The 20,530-nt window shown below is 38.6% G+C and overlaps 1 protein-coding gene and 1 pseudogene across 5 annotated transcripts in view; both read left to right on the forward strand.

Moving 5' to 3' along the window:
* Window positions 1-20,530, forward strand: part of LPAR1 (lysophosphatidic acid receptor 1) — a 187,720-nt gene that overhangs the window by 125,210 nt on the left and 41,980 nt on the right. The gene's annotated exons all lie outside the window — the stretch shown is intronic.
* On the forward strand, window positions 15,439-15,584 carry LOC128579907 (uncharacterized; annotated as a pseudogene).

Below are 20,530 nucleotides of genomic sequence, written 5' to 3' on the forward strand. Positions count from 1 at the left end.
TATAAATAACACTTTCATTTTTTTGAGTTGGCCAAAGGTAGCAGTAGACAGGTTTTTGAACAGTTACTGACCTGTAGGGAAATGTATGAGAAGGGCTCTATAGTGACCCGAATGTGTTTGAGGACCTGAAAGATAAGCATCAGGAAAAGTTGATGTCTGTACCTGCAGCATTAAGGGAATATGATTTTTTATAGTGTCTTACAGTCTGTAATGAACCAGATGGGGGAGAGATTTCTTTTTCTTTTTTCTTGTATTCTTTTTTTTTTTTGCAGTTTTTGGCTGGGCCTGGGTTTGAACCCACCGCCTCCAGCATATGGGGCCGGCACCCTACCCCTTTGAGCCACGGGTGCCGCCTTCTTTTTATTTTTTTACTGTTACAACAGTAGAATTCAAAGGCAGCTGTTACATCTAGAATTGTACGGTCCAGGGGTTTACATTCTTAGGGACTGTAAGTATCATTTCTGATCCCCTGATATGATGGACTAAATAAGCATGAAAAGGATACACACGTGAATTGCCAAACTTAGCTAATAAAAATAATTACAGGGACATATTTATACAAAAAAATATTGTTTATCTGAAATTAAAATTTACCTAGGTATCTCAGATTTTATCTGGTAACCCTAGCAAACACACAATTATGCACACAGGATTGGCTGGGAAATAAAGCATTTTAGATGGTAATCAGCTCCGTATTACCTAGACTTTCTTCTGTTTTATAGGTTTCCTTTTTTTTCCTAGAGCTCAATTGAAATACAGAAGGGGCTTTACTTATTTACTCTTTTGGAATCTTGAATTGTTTTAAATGAATTATTATATTGAAAAAAGCGTTTTAATGAAATTTGTTTTTCCATATAAGCAAAGAATTGTTCTCTTCTGTTTGTGCCTTTGGTATTTTTTTTCTTTGAGGTCTAGGTAGAGTTTTGGACCTCTGAGAAGGTACTTTTTATTGGTATATTTTGAAGATGATCGTGTCTAGACTGAATGTGGTCATGGCTTTACTTAAACCCTGGCAGGTCTCTTCCACCCATAGAGGAGTTATTGTAATGATCCAAAGCAAATACGAAGTTCTAACCGGGTGACACAGCAGTAACAGGGTCTTTTTGAAGAAGTGGGATTTAATCTGGCTTTGGGAGACTGGAAATTCATGGCTTCACCTATTTATTCTGCCCAAGTAGACTTTTGTTGACACAAAGAACACTGAATTTTAAGTTGGGTTTTCCATGAGTTCATTCTAAACAGGTATTTCTGCGCTTCAAAAAGCTTCTCTTTATGTGGCAGGCAGGGATTCATTCACTCAGAGTTATTTTCCTTTTTCTTGGGGTAGAGAAGACAGCCACTTAGAAGCCCAGCCTTAAAAGACCTGCAGAAAAGATGGATGAAGTGAAAATTCAAGAAGCTTTTACTGTAGCCAGCAAGTGATTCACCGTTTTATGCTAAAAGAATTTACTTTGCTAACCTTGCTGAGTGTGTGGTGCACAGGAATGCTTCGTATATTGGCCCAGCCCGAAAGGAAAGCCAAGCTGTAAATTGAGGAGCTGGAATCAGTGAGTTTCTGAACTAAATCACGAAGAGGCCACATTTAGACATTCTAAAAAGTGTGTGTGCGTGTGCCTACAGTGATCAAATGGTCAAATAAACAAACATAGAGATTTGAGTACTGGCTTTATTTAATTTGGCAAATTCTAATATTTTAGAGGAAAAGTGAAGATGTTTTAATTAAAAACCTGTTTGTGAGGCACCACGTGTATACCCTAGAGTATTTACAACTACCAGTATGCGATAACTACTTTTTTTTAGAATGAAAGAGAATGCTGTAGGGACAAAATTTGAGGAATAAGTCCAACTGTAATGTATGTTAATATAGTGAGATAATCAGATTAGTTTGTTAGTGGAATATCTTAATGGTTTAGTTCAATCTGAATTAGTAGTACTACTTTTAAGGCAAGAAATCTGTCAATAAAGCATTCATAAATTTAAGCAACATTAAAATTGGAGCAGAAAGTACATTCATTTATACATATTGATGTATCCATGTTATAGTACATAGTAAGTGATTTACATTATAAAATGTGTTCAAGGTATTGTCATTCTGCAATACTAATTTATCATAGTAATGTATTACTAGGGAACTTATTAAGATTATGGGATATTTTGGCCTATTGTTTTGATGAGACTTTGAGGACATTTTTGTACTATCTTTATGAATATAGTATTTAAATCAAAATTAAAGTAACATTGATTTTTATTGAGAAGGTATTTTCTGGAGTATATATTATTAACCCATTTTAATCTCTCAACAATTTAATACTATGTAGCTCAGTTAAAATACTTTTTGTTTACTACATTGTTAGATTAAGTTAACTAAGGTCTTCACAGGAATGAAATCTTTTTTATAAATTGTACAAAGCCTTAAATTATTGGTTAGTCTTTTTTTGACAGTTGTGACAGCTGAGGCATCTACTATTGTTAGTTTTGATTTTTCCTCCATATTTACTTCTCCTTGGTTTTATTTAACAACAGCTAAGTTTTATAAAAAAGACTTTATTCTTTTAAATTTTAATATGTTAATAAACTTTATGCAGTATGATTGTTTTCAATTAATTTTTCCTACTGATCTTAACTTTTTTGTGGGTTAATAATTTTAGTTTTGAGAATTTCTAAAATGATATTTGGGTGCTTACTGATTATCAGGATTCATGAAGTTCTACTTTGTCCCAAATTGGGTATGATTTGGGGCAAAAATTTTAATCTCTCTGAATTTTACCTCCCTCATCTGCTAGATAGAGAAAATGCGTTTTTTTGGTGAAGATCTTATGGGAGAATGAATGTGAAAGCTCTTTTTATAGAAAGTGCAACACAAATGTAAGCTGTGAATGTTTTTGCAGCTGCTGCTTATGGAGCAGTGACCCAAATTAAAAAAAATAAAATGTTTGGAATGCTAAGGAAGAGATGTGATGTAGTGTGGTTGCGGAGGCATTAAGTGTATTCTAACTCCAGATTTGCCACTTACTGGTTGGTATGATTCAGGCAGTTCATTTACTCTTTAGGACAGCTTGCTTATCTGCACTATGAAGGCCTTCACTATGACAGTGTTTTATAAGTCTGGTCTAAAGACCACCTGCATACCTGCATCTGAGTCACCTGGGATGCTTGTTCAACAGGCTGATGTTGGGGCTAGAGCCCAGACCTGCTGAAGGGGAATCTTGGTGTGGCCATTTAGGCATCAATGCTTAAGTCATGCAAACCTCAAGAAGGACAGCACTTGGTTTAAGTTACATGGCCTTCAACCTGTCCTCACTCTTATTTTTCATGTTGTCCGGTGAAATGGATGCATTTTTGGTACCATCTAAATAGTAAGTACCTGCCCTTACCCCAAGCATCTGTGTTTGCACTCCTGCTTAGCAGGGGAGAGGTTAAGAAGGGAACAGGAAAGGAAAGGGAGTTGGAAAACACAAACCTACTGGGATCAAATTCTGGATTCTTGAGAGCTTACTATCAAAGAAAGTTGCTTTCATGCTTTCCTCAAAGTGTGTGAAATAAGACACTAATCAGTTACCTCACTCTAAGAAAACTTATCACCTATAACATAATGAATAAAAATGCACTTGATCTATTATAAAGGTACCTTGAGAAAGTACGGCATCTCCAAGCATATTTTAAATAAACATGTGATATTATATCATTCTAAGAAGAAACCCACTTATTTCTTCCTAAGAGTGGAGATGACCAACCATGTTTATTTTTGCATTAACCTAATTGTTGCAGCGGGAGGAAGTGGCAACACAACAGACTGAGAATTCTGCAAAGGGGGACTTTCCCAGTCACCCAGCGTCCAGAGACGAAGGGAGAAATGGTGGGAGAAATTCACCTGCAGAGTGTCTGTGAAAAAATGTGCTGAGATCCTGAGAGATGGACACCACATCAGCCAGTAGCCAGGCAGATAGGTGCAGCCTTGATCTCAGGAGGATTTTATTTAAGATTTTAGGGTGTGTGTAAAGAGTTGATAGTCTCCTGACTCAATCATGCAGGTAATGTTTTGATTACAAATAAAGGTCATTAGGTAGAGGTACTAAATTGTAGAACAATTCTCAAGGACAGGACTAAGTAGGTAGCAAAGTTGCCTTAGGGATGGGAGAGGGGACCTGTTATGGTTATAGCCTTTGGGCTAGATTGTCTTGGGAGGACAAGGGCAATTTTTAATCCCTTTCTAACTCTGCTGATATCCTGTCTCTGCTAAGCTGCTGAATTTTACTCAGATGTCCCAAGCTGGTTCTCTGTCTATTCTGACAAGATCCCCCTTGGCCACCTTAGGTGGTGGTGGGGAGACTGAGGACTGGGGTCATTCCCGCAAGAGTTCTCTGGAATGTCTGCCTGCACTGTATTTCTACCCATACCCAATAACAGTTGCTATGTGTCTGTCTGGAAATCTTTGAAGAAAAATGTTAAACCACTCATTTTCTGTTTAAAGGCTATAAAAGGAATAATTCCTCTACTTTCATTTTTTCCCCCCTTAAGTCTGTACAGCATAATCCAAGGACTTTATACTTAGGGTAGAAACCCTAATTGTGCTGACATACTAACTGTGTGACCCTGGGCTTTGACCTTTCTAAGCTTCTTTTTCCCATCTATAGTTGGGGAGAGCATTCTCCCTGAAATAGGGAGGTCGTTGAGAAAATTAAATGAGATGTATTTAAGTGCCTAGCATGCTGCCTGGCCAGTGTTGGGAGGGACATGATGTTTTCATGCCTTCCCTAGGGCTGGCATACATCAAAGCATCACCTAGGATCTGCAATTAGTGGTTGGAATTGCTTTCTAAGAATGTTCATTGTTTGGAGCCAGGGAGCTTCTTTTATAGGCCTGTATCATAATGAATAGCATTTCTCCATTTTCTGCCCAAACAAGGTGAGTCAAAGATTTATACTGGGATTCAACCTATTAGTATTAGTTTGTTCATTCATCTATCAATTCATCCTTTAATCATTCATTCAACCAATGAATTTAGAATCCTAGTGAGATTATATCACCTGTCCTAATTCAGATTATATCACCTGTCAGGATTGTGATACTGTCAGGATTATGATGTTCATACTCTCTTCCAAAGCCAGGTTTGAATTGTCTGTGTAGTAGCAACAATATGTGGTGTTTTAGCATCCACTCCAAATATCTTGGGTGGGGACCAATCTTATCCCGCTGGAGGCCAGATGGTCTTCAGATACATGGACTATATGGACTATTTTATGTATATAATAAGTATATCAGAAGTATAAAATTGAATATATATTGTACATAGCCAAATCTAGGAGAAACTGTATTTTGGGATGCCTCCCCCTAATCTGTTTCTATTCTCTTTGTGTCATAAAGAGCACTGCAACTGGGCAGCACCTGTGGCTCAAAGGAGTGGGGTGCCAGCCCCATATACTGGAGGTGGCGGGTTCAAACCCCGTCCTGGACAAAAAAAAAAAAAAAAAAAAAGAACACTAACTATGTACAAACCACTTCAAGTGGCATATATTGCCTGTGGTGTGTTGGGAATATAAATCTCTATTCATTTACTAATATGACTAAAATACAAGGCAGAATGGGAGTAAGTCTCCTGGCAGATATAATTATGACACAAATATGGTCCTGCTAGAGCCTACAATCTGGTCAGAAAGGTGCCACATGTACGTAGATAATTATCATGAAAGGAAAGAGATAGCAACTGTACCATAAAAAGTATAGAAAGGGGTGTTTGGGAATTCAGAGGAGAGAGAGTATTCTGTCAGTGGAATCAGGAAAGCTGATAGATAAATCTTTGATTTTGGCTTTGAAGTATAGCTGATGTTTAGAGAATGAAGTATACCCGTCCTGTTAGATTCTGTTAAGTACTGCATCCCATTTTAATAATGCTTATTACTCTTTTTTGATTGGCAAAGTAATGCAAATTCTTTGAAAAATGAAATTACAATGAAAATCATTGAGACTTTTACCTTTCAAGACAAGCCAAAACATTAAAGTAAATACGCCGTTTCTTTCCAGTTTGTTGCTCTAATTAATAGTTTACAATTGTGATCATATATTCATGCAGTTTTACAGAATGATTTTTTAAAAAGTATCTTGAGCATTTTATTTCTTTAGGTAATCTTTGAAAGCATGATTTTTCTTCCATCCCTATGGTGAAATATGTAATCATTGGCCATTTATGTTTGTTTGTTTGCTATTATAAATAACTTGGAGATAAATGGGGTTTCTCTTGTAACTCTTTTTTGTTTGTTTCTTTGAGACAGAGTCTCACTGTGTTGCCCTAGGTAGATTGCTGTGGCATCACAGCTCACAGCAACCTCAAACTCTTGGGCTTAAATGATTCTCTTGCCTCAGCCTCCCTAGTAGCTGGGACTACAGGTGCCCACCACAACGTCTGGCTATTTGTTGTTGTTACTGTCATTGTTGTTTAGCAGGCCTGGGCTGGGTTCAAAGCCGCAAGCCCCCATGTATGTGGCCAAAGCCCTAACCACTGAGCTACAGGCGCCGAGCCAGTCTCTCCTATAACTCTTTATTCTCACTGAAATTTTATGAATCTTACTTATAGTTTGATTCCTTCAGAAAGTTTGTGCCAGTTTATATCTAAACATTATATAAGGGAATGGGAGGATCTGGTCACATTTATGCCAATATTCTATGGCTTAAAATAATGATACTATGTTATAATCATTCCCATAATTTTTATTCATGAAGGTAAACATTAGCAAAACTGAAAGAGAAGAAAGTGTTTCCTGGATTTAGAAACTAAGAATAAATAGAAATACATTTGGTCATGTTTAAATAATGTACTACTTTGAAGTACTTTGTTCCATGGAGAGGTCTAGTGTATATTTACTTCTTTAGAAGCCTGAAGACCTAACAGCTGAATGGTATAGCATAGCCGTCAACAGCTACTTTGGGAGGCCCAACTTCTTGGATTCTAATCCTGACCCCACTACATTCCATGGCAGTGAACTTGGGCAGAGTATCCAGTTGCTCCAAGCATCAGTTCCTTGTCTATAAAAGAAGAGGCAGTGAAGAAACAGTAAAACCTCAGAAGGTTTAGTAACATTATTATACAGACACTAGTCATCATGGGGTGACATTCCAATAAACCTATCATAAGCTAAAACTTTTGTAGGTTGAAAATGCATTTAATTACACCCAACCTACCAAATAGCATAGATTGGCCTAGCCTACCTTAAATGTTCTCAGAACACTCACATTAGCTTACACTTGAGCAAAGACATCTTACAAAAAAACTATTATATAATGAAGTATGTGAATATTTTGTGTCATTTACTGAATACAGTACAGAAAGTGGAAAAACGATGTATGGGTTCTTGACATAGGGTTTCTACTGAATATATATGGTTTTTACACCATTGTAACAGGGAACCATTATAAGTCAGGGGCTGTCTGTATAAGAAGTCAATCCTTGGTGGGATTACACCAGCAGTGCATCTTACAAGGGTATATGTGAAACTTGGTAAACAGTCTGTGAAGCTAGTGAATGATGACCCATAAATATATCAATGTACACAGCTATGATTTAATAAAAAAAAAATAGACAAATAAAAAAAAGTCAATCTTATATGTACTTGGTAGATATTATTAAGAAAATATACGATATGTAACTTGATATTTACATAGAACAATCATATTGCTGGAACACTTTTACACTGCTGGTGGGACTGCAAACTAGTACAACCTTTCTGGAAGGAAGTATGGAGAAACCTCAGAGCACTCAAGCTAGACCTCCCATTTGATCCAGCAATCCCATTACTGGCCATCTACCCAGAAGGAAACAAATCCTTTTATCATAAGGACACTTGCACTAGACTGTTTATTGCAGCTCAATTTACAATCGCCAAAATGTGGAAACAGCCTAAATGCCCACCAACCCAGGAATGGATTGACAAGCTGTGGTATATGTATACCATGGAATACTATTCAGCTATTAAAAAAAATGGAGACTTTACATCCTTTGTATTAACCTGGGTGGAAGTGGAAGACATTATTCTTAGTAAGGCATCACAAGAATGGAGAAGCATGAATCTTATGTACTCAATTTTGATATGAGGACAATTAATGACAATTAAGGTCATGGGGGGCAGGAAAAGCAGAGAGGGACAGAGGGAGAGGGGTGGGGCCTTGGTGTGTGTCACACCTTCTGGGGGCAAGACATGATTGCAAGAGGGACTTTACCTAACAAATGCAATCAGCGTAACCTGGCTTATTGTACCCTCAATGAATCCCCAACAATAAAATATATATATATATAAAAGACAATCATATTGCTATGCTGAAACCTCCAGTCTGTGAATTAGTCCTCACTGTGGTAGATCTGCACTATATTGTGAGAAGGAGCAACACCCCTACAAGGGTCAGGGCCATCCTGCTTCTGGGACTCAGTGGGACGGGTCTCCCTTGAACTGGGTGGTGCTGCTCTGCAAAAGGCTTCCCAAACGACTCTGCCAACAGATACACGTGCACAGAACAATGTAAAACTCAGTGGAAATCAAGCAGAGGGGAGGGCCAAAAAACTCCCCAGTGGGTACAGTGAACACTGGGCGATGGGCACACTTACAGCTGTGACTCAAGCATGACAAAATCCATGTAACCAGAAACATTTGTACCTCCTGATACTTTGAAATTAAGGGAAAAAACCAGATAGGCAGCTCACTTCTCAGAGCCTGTCCTTTTCTTTCTTCTTTGGGCAATGCTAATCCCTAATTAATGCTCCCACAATTTCTCAGTCCACAGTGTTTTTTTCACAGTGCCTCTATGCCGGGAGAAATAACTGTTTCATTTATTAAATCAGTTTAGTAAGTGCTTAGGTCTTAATAAATTAGTAGTCATTCTGTAAAACAAATTCACATAAATTGAAAGGAAAATATCATTTTTGTCTAATTTTTAACAGTGACTACAGGCACACCCGTCCCTTAGGTCCCTGTTGGGTGTTGCATAACTTTTCAAAACTCAGACACTGCCTTCCTCATTTCCTGTTCCACGCTGAGTTTTACACAATACTTCATGTTTATTACAGCAGACATCATGTTGTAAAGACATGACGTCATCGAGAGGTATGTAATGCCATCTAATGTCGAAGCTCTGAACTACCTCAAATTAGTAGTTTCCCTCAAATGTAAAATGCCTGGTAGCTTCTTCTCAATTCACTTTGGTGCCTTGAGGCATCTTGGGGCACGGTTTGGGAAGCAGGGCCCCCTCATATGCTTTGTTTCTGGCTTTACTTCAGTTTTGTTTTGTTCTTGGCTTGTTGACTCCTTTAGTTCCTGCTTTTATTTATTTCTTGGTTCTAGCTGTCTCGTTTCCTTCGCCTTTGCTTGGGGCTGTTCTCTGCTTAGTTACCATTCATTAAGCAGCTGCAGTCTCTGTAGCTGCTCCTGGACCTCTGCAGACCCACATGCAGTCTTGTAGGCTCTGATGTGGTCTGGAGCTGGCTGTGGGTCAGTCAATGTGTTCTGAATTCTGTAAGATTCCTTCATTTCACAACTCCAGGGAGCCTCTTGCCGCCACAGCTGCAGTAATGGCATGCTGGTGGTGTGGCTGACCATTAGGTGTCTGTCCGGAGCAATCTACCTATGGTGTGGGTGGGCATGACCTCCACACCAGGCCTCCTCACCCACCAGGGACACTCTCTGGGGTATAGTGACAAAGACCATCTGTGTGCCCAGACCACCCCTCATTGCTCCTATTCATGAAGAGTCAGCCCAGAAAGTGTATTTCAGACAGTTGAGTGATTAATTGTGGACTCTGAATTAGACTGCTCAGGCTTTTTTCTCTCTTTCTTTCTTTCTTTTTTTTTTTTTTTTTGAGACAGACTCTTATATAGAGTCTTTGTCACCCTCAGTAGAGTGCCATGGCATTATAGCTCAAAGCAACCTCAAACTCTTGGGCTTAAACAATCCTCTTGCCTCAGCCTCCTAAGTAGCTGGGACTATAGGTGCCTGCTATAACACCCGGCTATTTTTAGAGATGGGGGTCTCACTCTGGCTCAGGCTAGTCTTGAACTCCTGAGCTCAGGCGATCCACTTTCCTTGGCCTCCCAAAGTGCTGGGATTACAGGTGTGACACACTGTGGCCTACCCTGCTCATTTTTATTTTTATCTCAAATTTACTTTTTTTTGCTTAATTTCCTGAAATTTCAGATTCCTCACCTATGGAGATAATAGGCAGCACTGGGCCTTCCTTAATGTGAGAGTCGAATGAGGAACTGTGTGGTGTCCCTTAGCACAATGCCTGACATGTAGGAAGTCTTTAATGTTAACTGTTACTATTTTTTTCTGATAGTAACTTTGAAATTTACTTTTAAATATTTTAATTGTTGTTAGGAATATAGTAACTATCTACTCATTTTTAAAACATAGTGTCTGTGTTTGCCAGTTTATGAGAGAAGGCATAAATACTGAAACAACATTCATAAAACATTTGTTTAATACGTACTAACCTGTCTTTGTAGACGTGTGTGAGCTCTTAAGATCATCATGAAATTGTAGGTATGGTAGTGCAGATGTTATTTCGCCCATTTTAGAGATGGTAAGACTGGGACTTGTAATATAGGAATTGCTGAAGTAATTCAGTTTTTGCTAGACCTCACCCCCATCCCCAAATTTGCAGTTCCAATGGTGGTACTCCTTACTTGCTATATTGCTGCTGTCAATATTTCAAAAGTTAAAAACAAAAGAGGAAGGATTAGAGGAAAGGAAGGAAGGAAGAGAAGATGAGTACTCTCTTTGATTTTTCTAAACAGTGAGAAATTTGCTATTTCTGTTGCGTCTAGTACATTTACGTGTTATAATGGTTTTGATTAGCGTGTAAGAACCACAACAGTAGAAAAAAATGACCAATGCTTTATTGTTAGAAATAATTTTAAAAGATAAAAGGCCTATGGGCCTTAGTTGAACTGCGTATCTAAAGTATTATATTCGACACTCAAAGTATAATAAGAATTTTTAGGTTTGATTTCCAATTGACAGAAAAACGTTTCAGAAGAAGATGGACCTACTTTCTCTTTTTCCTGTTCTCCATTTTTCCTACTATTCGGATGCCTAACCCTTTCACCCGTGCTGGAGCTGTCGCTACCTAACCACTTTCTGGGCACAGTAGCATGGAAATACATCATCAGCGTATAATTTTGTGCAGAGCAGAGAGAACATGCTATTATGGAATCAAGTCTCAGCTGAATAGCCTGGCCTCAGGCCCTGTTTTGATCTCAGTGTGAAGATGGAAATGTAACATTGCCCCCTCCTTTCAGGCCTACAGGAAGTTCATTGGTTCTGTGCTTATTTGGTGGTCTCAAGAGCCAAATAGGTGAAGGGAGAACAGATACATAATATGTGGCTTTGAGGTGGAAGGCATTGACGTGGCTGTGCTGTGTCACTGTAATAACCTTAATGATGATGTTTGAGGTTCTGGCTGCCTAGAGAATGAGGCCAGTTATAGGCTAGCCAGGTTAAACGTTTTTTGCCCTATTGGATGAAGTTTCTTTGGGCGAGTGAGTACTGAAACCCCCACAATGACATCGTGGGTATGGGGGTTCTCCAGCAAAGCATCCTGGATGTGGTGGTAGTAGCTTTAGTTTAATGAGCTGACTTATCTCATGTGGGAGAATTTGGCTAAGAGTGGTGTGGAGCATTAGGAGAGGAATCTCAAGTTTCTATAATATTTTTTCTGTTTAATTGACGTAAGGCAATACCCAGGCAAACTGGCTGTCTTTAGAGATCATATTGTTGTTGTTGTTGTTTTTATGCTGTATAACAAACTGCCAGGATCTTGCTGGTTTTAAAGACACCCACTTACTATGTCATGGTCTCTGTGGGTTGTGAATCCAGGAATGCCTTAGCTGGGTTCTGTGCCCAGGGCCTCCCAGGCTGAAATCAGGGTGTTGGTTGGGCTGCATTCTCATCTGGAGGCCTGACTAGGGAATGATCTGCTCCCAAGTTCCTTTAGGTCTTTAGCAGAATTCATTTCCCTGTAGCTTAGAATTCATGGCAGCTTGCTTCTTCAAAGCCAGCGATGGAAGGAGGGAGGGGGAGAGTGAGACACACACACACTCTTTCTCTCTTTCTCTGTCTCTTTCTCTCCCTTTTTCTCTTTCTCTCTCTTTCTCTGTCTCTGCTGCTGCCAATCTCTGACTTCTAACTATTTTTTAAAGAACTCACTTCATTAAGTCTGACCGGCCCAGGATAATGTCCCTTTTGATCAACTTAAAGTCAGTTTAATTATATCTTCAAACCCCCTGCTGTTTAATAGAACATGATCAAGGGAGTGACATTCTATAATATTGTCATATTCCATTTGTTAGAAGCAAATTCTGTCCATACACAAGAGGAGGGGGACTCCACAAGAGTGTGACTCTTTGGGGGTCACCTAGGATATGTCCACCATAGATGTAGCATGTGTTTTGAGTATAGATAGAAGAAAAATTCCTTTTCAGAATGCCATTTTTAATATCGTTAGGCTGAAGATTAAAGGATGGAAGTTTGTATATCTATGTTTCTTTAAACAAATTTTTCACCAGAAATATTTCTCTTCTCTTAAAGCATGTATCATCTAACACTGCATTTTTTTTTTTAGCTTTTTTCTTTTTAACACTGCATTTTTAAAATTTCAATTTAATATGAGTGGACAAATGTTTAGGTTACATTGTTTTCAATTGTAAGATAAAGTTCAAGTTGTAGTTGAGCTCTTTGCCTAGGGGGGCGTGTGGCACACCCTCACATTGTGCACACTAGCTGATATCTCACCAGTTAGCACTTCATTTCTGATTTTTCCCTTAATATTCGTGGTTGAAACATTCCTCTGTCCTGATTCCCCTATCCCTTGACTCATTCCTTCACTTGCACTTCCTTCATCCTTTCTGTTTGTTTTTGAAATGCCACATTTCTAACCGGACAATTCACTTTGTCTTCTCACCTCAGGGATGGCTGGAAATCTTACCTCCTGATCACAGTGCCATAGAAACATCTCATCATGATGCAGTCGTGACCCTGCAGATAAGCCCAAAGCTGTGTTGGGTCAGGTGGTAATCTGAATGTCTGCGGAATGGCCTGTGGCTGACAGATTTTAGACTTAGATCTCACTATTATAATAGAATGAAACATTTTTTTCCTTTTTTTTTTTTTTTTTTTGTGAGACAGAGTCTCACTTTGTTACCCTCAACACAGTGTCACAGCTCACAGCAATCTCAAACTCTTGGGCTTAAGTGATCCTTTTGCCTCAGCCTCCCAAGTAGCTGGGACTACAGGCACCTGCCACAACGCCTGGCTATTTTTTGTTGCAGTTGTCATTGTCGTTTAGCTGGGCCAGGCCGGATTCAAACCCACCAGTCTTGGTGTATGTGGCCGGCGCCGTAACCACTGTGCTAGGGGCGCCAAGCCATGGTGGGTAGTTTTTATGCCCAAACAGCAGTGTTATGTGAAGTCTTACAGATGTGTGTAGCATATGTGCCTGTGTTTCTTTATACTTAACCTTGTATAAAAAAAGGATTTAAGGGGCGGTGCCTGTGGCTCAAAGGGGTAGGGCGCCGGCCACATATGCTGGAGGTGGCAGATTCAAATCCAGCCCCAACCAAAAAAAAAAAAAAGGATTTAAGGCAGCTGAAAAAGATGCATATGGTTCACAAAACAATGCTGAGTTAAAAATACGAAAAAGGAGGGAAAAGGAAAAATGAACGGAAGAAGCAACGTGGAGTCAGCCAAAGACACGCTTTCGAGCAGTTAATGCAGATGTAAACGCAGTTAGGTTCATGATTTGGTGTGCATACAGTAAAATCAGGAGAAATAACCCTTTCTAAGTACTGAGCCAAAAGGCGACATTTCTCCTATGGGTATTTATCTGTGGTGGACATGTGGGCTGTGGTGTGAAGGGCTGGACAACTCAGCCTTCTTTGGGACACATACAGTCCATAAGGTCACATTTTACCTGGTTCCTCAGTGAAGACTGGTGGTCTGTGACTCAAGTGCAGCTCAGTAAAGTCATTTCTGGGGGGCTTGAAAGATACAGTCCAGTCATTTGCTTTCTAGAATGTTGGTTGTCTCTCTGAGGACTCAGGGCAATCATAGTGTTTCTTGATCCTTTCAGACCTTCTTGCCCTGTGCTCCAAAAGTTTAAGAAAATTTTAAAGTTTTGTTTTTTCATACCTTAGATTGTTTTTTTTAAATTGTTTTACCTTCCTACTATAAAGTTGTTATAGTATTGAAATTGAACATACCCAGCAGTAGTTATTCTGCGATGCCTTCCCCCAACGGGCGTTTAAAAGGTCTTATTTTAGCTTATGTAAAGGAATGAATCACATAGTTGACTATATGTTTTGTAGTTATTGTTGCTTTTCGTGGTTTCTTTTTTTCAGATTATCTTGATAACATCTGGTTATACTTTTTACGAATTATGTCTAGTTATGTATAAAGTTTGAAGTCAGTGGACTTTGGGGAGGGTACGGGGATTGGTTATTAGCATTCTCTAGAGAAAACCTGAGGAGCTCAAAAAGACACCTGCCTCCTCAGGAGGCTGTTCCAAGCTCCGCCTTCACTGCAGGGAGAAAAGGGAAAACCCAGGGGCAACGCAAGGGTCTGAACGCAAGGGAGTCCTATAGAGCTGGAGGCTGGGTGTCCCAGGCCTCATGGCTCAGAGTCACAAAGCCTGCATGCAGTATGTATTACTCACTAATTCATTCTTGATTATAAAAGCAGATCACATGCTATGTCAATGTTTAAGTGATTCTGAATTTGAGTACCACCTTTTTGACATATTCCTATCCTCTCTGTGTGTGTGTGTGTGTGTTTTAATAGCAAAGTAGCATTAGGAGCAAAGGTTTGTGGAGGCATCCAGATCAGGATTGAGATCCCAGCTCTATCATTGATTAACTATATTGCCCAGAGAAGTTTCTTGACCTGTTTGAACCTCAGTTTATCATTTGTAAAAGAGAGATAGTAAGAGTTCCTGTCTCATAAGGTTATTGCTAAGAACTGCGTGAGAAAGTTTATTCAATGAACTTGGCACAGTGCAGGCCTATGGCAAAGCCTCAGCAGAAGCTGGATGTTGTGTGAGTTTGCACATGGATGTGAAGCTGTGGTAATGTCTAATTGAAAGACTCAATACAATTTCTTTTATCCTTTAATTTTAAAATCTATTTAACATTTTATTGTAGGTTATTCTCTACTTAGCTGTTTGTTTGATTTTGGAATTAACATTGTTGCCATGATTTTAAAATGGATAATTTGAAAACTTACTAAGTTCCTATATTGACAGACACTAGAAGTAAGGAGAGCGAGGTTAAAAAAAAAGGCAAACTTGTTTGATTTCTTTTCCTTCTCAGGGAAATCAGTCATGTTTTCATTATTGATATTAACTACCAAGGAAAAATGAGCTAAAATATACATCTAAAGGCTTTAAACTGTTCATATCCTTCTAATCGTTTCTTGGCCTTTTGGCTAAGATCAAGTGTAGGAATTTATTCTAAGAAAAATTGGTTCATACAAAGATGTATGTGGTTGTATGTAGAAGCACATGCAACATATATGTATATATGCATGCAACTTTACATATATGTACACAATTTGCGTAAGATGGTCACACATTGGATCCCAAAGATAGAATTACAGATAAGTTTTTGTTGTGTCTTTTTTTTTTTTTTTTTTTTGCAGTTTTTTTGGCCAGGGCTGGGTTTGAACCCTCCACCTCCAGCATATAGGGCCGGGTCTCTACTCCTTTGAGCCACAGGTGCCTCCCTATTGTATTTTATTTTTAAAGTATTATGTAATGTACACTTATAACTCTCATGAGCATAAAATAGCAGTAAATATTAATGTTTTAAAAATGAATGAAGAGGAGGTGGTGCCTGTGGCTCAAAAGAGTAGGGTGCTGGCCCCATATGCTGGAGGTGGCAGGTTTAAACCCAGCCCTGGCCAGAAATTACAAAAAAAAAAAGAAGCGACAAGAATAAAAAAAAAAAGAAAAAAAATTATAAAAAAAGAATGAAGAGAAAGAAAAACTATAAAATCATAAACATAATTTGAATACAATTATGCAGGGTGATTAAAAACAGTTAAAAATATCCCTGAGAGGGCAGCACCTGTGGCTCAAAGGAGTAGTGCGCTGACCCCATATGCCGGAGGTGGCGGGTTCAAACCCAGCCCTGGCCAAAACTGCAAAAAAAAAAAAAAAAAAAATCCTTGAGGGCTCCAGACTGCCTGTCAATATAGCCCACACAAAAGGGTCCTTGCCATCATTTTAATCGTTGAATTCTGTCTGTTTTTTCTTTTCGTTGTTTTGTTTTGTTTTTAACTGTTGAGGTCTGTTTCACTCAAGTTCTTGTGTAAGCCAAGTGGCTAGAACTAAGGGTAGATTTCATTTTTGATGATGGGATTAGCACTTCACTTAGCCTGAGAGCTAAACCATACATTTTTAAGGAAGTACCATATTGGCAAACAAAATAAAAAGAGTTTTTTTTTTTTTTCCTCTTTCCCTGGAGTCTTTAATGAAAAAAGGAAGTAAAAAGAGATAAACAGAAGTCTGTCTGTACATACTGTATCAGGCATCTTCCATTAAGTATCCGCATTCTGACTCTATTGATAAGACTGTCAGTCTGGGACAGAAAGAAACGATGATTATTCTCACAACCAGAACTGTTCTGGAAATGTTATAGAAATACATTTCTTAAAGGCATTTGGGTATACAATGATAAGACCGTTTAAAAATTAGGGAGACAGCTATATACAAAAAGGACAAAAGGAAACATGATTAGATTCAAGCAAGGGTTGGGAGTTAATAGTTTCACAAAAGGAAAGGCACCTTTTGTGATGCTGGAACTTTTTGTGGGTAGGAATCAAGGAGAAACATAGCAATGGGGGACTTCTTTTAGCCCCATCTTCTGGTAAAGGTAAGGTCAGTGATAGTTGTCAAAGTCTTCACCTGTCTTGTTAATATAGTCTAATAACAACTAGCCACCTTGTGGAGGAATGTAGCAGGTACTTAAAACTTAGCTAGACTCTCCACTGTGAGATCTCACCCTTCCTTTCCACCCTACAAAATAGGCACTTTGATCTTCCCACTCTATAATTCAAGTGGATCCCTACTGCCTAAGAAGGAAAGCTGAAATCTCTTATTCTAACGTTCTTATCCTTCCAAAATCATATTACAGCCTGTCCTTTGGTCTCGTTACCTGTAATTTCATCTCATTTCATTTACTTTTTCATCCAAAGTGTGTGTACTCTTTGGGCTTCTCTGCTGATGTTATCATATAGTTTTGCAATCTCTAAAGCTGAAAATGAATATACTTATTAAAATAAAGCTCACCATATATATAATAGCTTTCTTGAACACTTTTGCAAAATTTTGACTTACAGATTTTTGGAACCAAATGTGTGTGTGTATGTATAAATGATCGGTTGGTATTGATCTTCCTTTTTCTTAACAGAATGACCCTTTTAAAAACATTTTCAGATTAATATGAGACTACAGGTGATTAGGTTACATAGTTTACATTTCTAAGGTAAAGTTCAAGTTGTAGTTGAGCCTTTCTCCCAGGGGTGTGCTATGTACTCTTCCTTCTCCTTAAATAAGAGTTTACACATCCCCCCTCCTCCGCCTTCCCTTTCCTCTCCCCTCTCTCTCCACCCAATTTGCATTTAATTGTGTTTTTCTGTCATGTGGGGGTGTGGTTGTTTATCTGTTGGTTTCATATTTGTATTGCTTACACTGGATGCTTGCTTTTCCATTCTTGTTATACTTTACTAGGAATGTTCTTCATCTCCTTCCAGGTTAATACAAAATATGTAAAGTCTTCCTCCTTTTTTATGACTGAATGGTATTCCATTGTGTGTGTGTATATGTACACAGATATATACACGTACATACCACTGTTTATTAATCCATTCATGAGTTGATGGTCACTTGGGTTGATTCCACACCTTGGTGATTGTGAATTGAACTGCGATGAACATTCTAGTGCAAACATCCTTATGGTAAAATTATTATTTTTTCTTCTGGGTAGAAACCTAGTAATGTGATTGTGGGATCAAATGGAAGGTTTACTTTTAGCTCTTTGAGTATTCTCCATACTTCTTTCCAGAGAGGCTGTAGTAGTTTGCAATTTCACCAGCAGTGTAAAAGTGTTCCCTTCTCTCCGTGTCCACACCAGCCTCTGCAGCTTTGGGACTTTGTGATATGGGCTATTCTTACTGGAGTTAGGTGATATGTCAGGGTGATTTTCGATTTGCATTTCTCTGATGGTTAAGGACAATGAGCGTTTTTTCATGTATGTTTTGGCCAGTGAACGAACCCTTCTGATTTGACTGTAGGGTTGACTTATAAGAGTGGTAATTGCTACCTTTAGGAACTTGTACTTAATCTAACAGCTACTCCAAAAGTCTGTATTTTCTATAAAGCATGGTCTGATAGATAAACACCTTGGAGTCAGACAGTTCGACACTTTAGTTACATAAACATAGCTAGAGATGTACAACTTTAGATGAAGCCTACTATATATCAGAGTTTCTAGGTCAGGGTATATAATAGAAGGTCTGAATTTGAATGCTAACTTCAATTTGAATGGTAGCTTGACAAGTCAGTTGATTTCAAGTTTAGGCTTCTTGTCCGAGAAATAGCACCCATGATCCTACTTCCTATGCTGTGCTGAAGAGTAAATGTAAAATGTCTCTTGTGGAGCCCTCCCTCAATCCCTGGTAGCCTCCTAACCTTGGCAGAACTTCCTGAGGCTGAAAATCTGACCTTCTCAGGTTTGACCAATTGCTCCATCCGACTGAAGTCAGTCTTCTTATTTGTTGGGAAAATTCTAAGAGAGGCAACATTAGCACCCTATGAACTGAAAGGGGCCCTTCTCATCTGGAGGGTGAAGAAGGAAGGACAAAGTGTCCTAGTGGCATCGAGAGTAGACACAAGAGTGACCTTTCTCCTTGGACACAATTGGGGTAATGAAAAGGCTATGATGTTGAGACATTGTCTTCAGTAAAAGCCACGGCTATATTTTAATAGTTGGTTCAAATTTAGACCATGCCAACTTCTATAGTCCATGAAAGCCCAGATATCCAAACACTAGCTCCATTAATAAAATTTCAGTGCTCTATGACTGATGAACATCTGAAGATGGGTTTTATTATGAAGAAAAGTTCATTTAAGGTTTCCTCTTCTCTCTTTGCTTTTAGGAGAAAAAACAAATGAGAACTCTTGGAAGCAAAAAAGGTCTTTGTCCCTTAATGACTCTCGTTTTTAAAGCTCTTGTTGAAAGATAATTGTTTTCTTTTTCAGCGTTTTGTATTTTACCTCCCAGTCAGGGATCAGATATTTGTATGTGTAGAGAAGTCAAAATTGTCTTTGAAGGGTAGGGATTCCTGGCAATGTTCAAGTTCCCTATGTTCTGTGATACGAAGTTCTTCTGGTCGCCTTTATGACACGGAGAGGGTCAGAGCAAAAAGCTCTGGCTTTATGGGTGGTCGAAAGTAAGGATGTGTTTGGGAAGATGTTGTTTTTCTTTCCATTTTCTGTTGTTAAGTATTTAAGAGTTATGACTAAGCCACTTTATTTCTGCCTTGATCTTGTGCTTTCCTTCCTCCCTTGATCCAAACTCCTTTTCTTCCATCCATCTATCTTCTCAATCATTGGAGGGTTTCTGCCTTGTAGGTCTTATCGAGATTGAGATTCTGCCTTCCTAGCTTTTCTGCTTTCTGTCTATACCTTTAAACAGTCCCTCAACCCTTTTCTGTATGATTAGTGTTTATTTATGATCTCAACCGAGAAACAGAAGGTAGTAGGCATATGAGAAACAGGCGTGCCTTAGAGATAGTGCTGGTTTGGTTTCAGATCACTGCAATAAAGCAAATATTACAATAAAATGAATCATACCAATTTTTCGGTGTCCCAGTGCATATACAAGTTATGTTTACATTAATCACACATTTTTTGGCATCTCAGTGCATATACAAGTTATGTTTACATTAATCACACATTTTTTGGCATCTCAGTGCATATACAAGTTATGTTTACACTATTCTGTAGTGTATTAAGCATGGAACAGCATTATATCTAAAAAAAGTACATATTTTACTTTAAAAATACTTTATTGCTAAAAAAGTGTCAACAATCATCTCATCCTTCAGCAAGTCATAACTTTGCTGGTGGACAGTCTTGCCTTGACTGATCAAGGTGGTGGTTGCTGAAGGTTGAGGTAGCTGTGACAGTTTCCTAAAATGAGACAACAATGAAGTGTGCTGCATCAGTTGGCTTTTCACCAGGCGTAGATTCTGTCTCATCCATAAGAAGTAACTCTCCATTCGTTAGAGTTTTATCATGACATTACACAGTATGGTCACATCTTCAGGCTTCACTTCTAGTTCTTGTACTGTTTCCAAAATATATGCAGTTTCTTTTTCCCCTTCTCATCCATGAGGGTTAAAATCGACTTCTAAACTCCTGTTAATGTTGATACTTTGACCTCCTTCCATGAATCAGGAATGTTCTTAATGGTATCTAAAATGGTGAATCCTTT

Source organism: Nycticebus coucang, chromosome 2, assembly GCF_027406575.1.
Source record: "Nycticebus coucang isolate mNycCou1 chromosome 2, mNycCou1.pri, whole genome shotgun sequence".
In the NCBI taxonomy this organism is placed as follows: domain Eukaryota; kingdom Metazoa; phylum Chordata; class Mammalia; order Primates; family Lorisidae; genus Nycticebus; species Nycticebus coucang.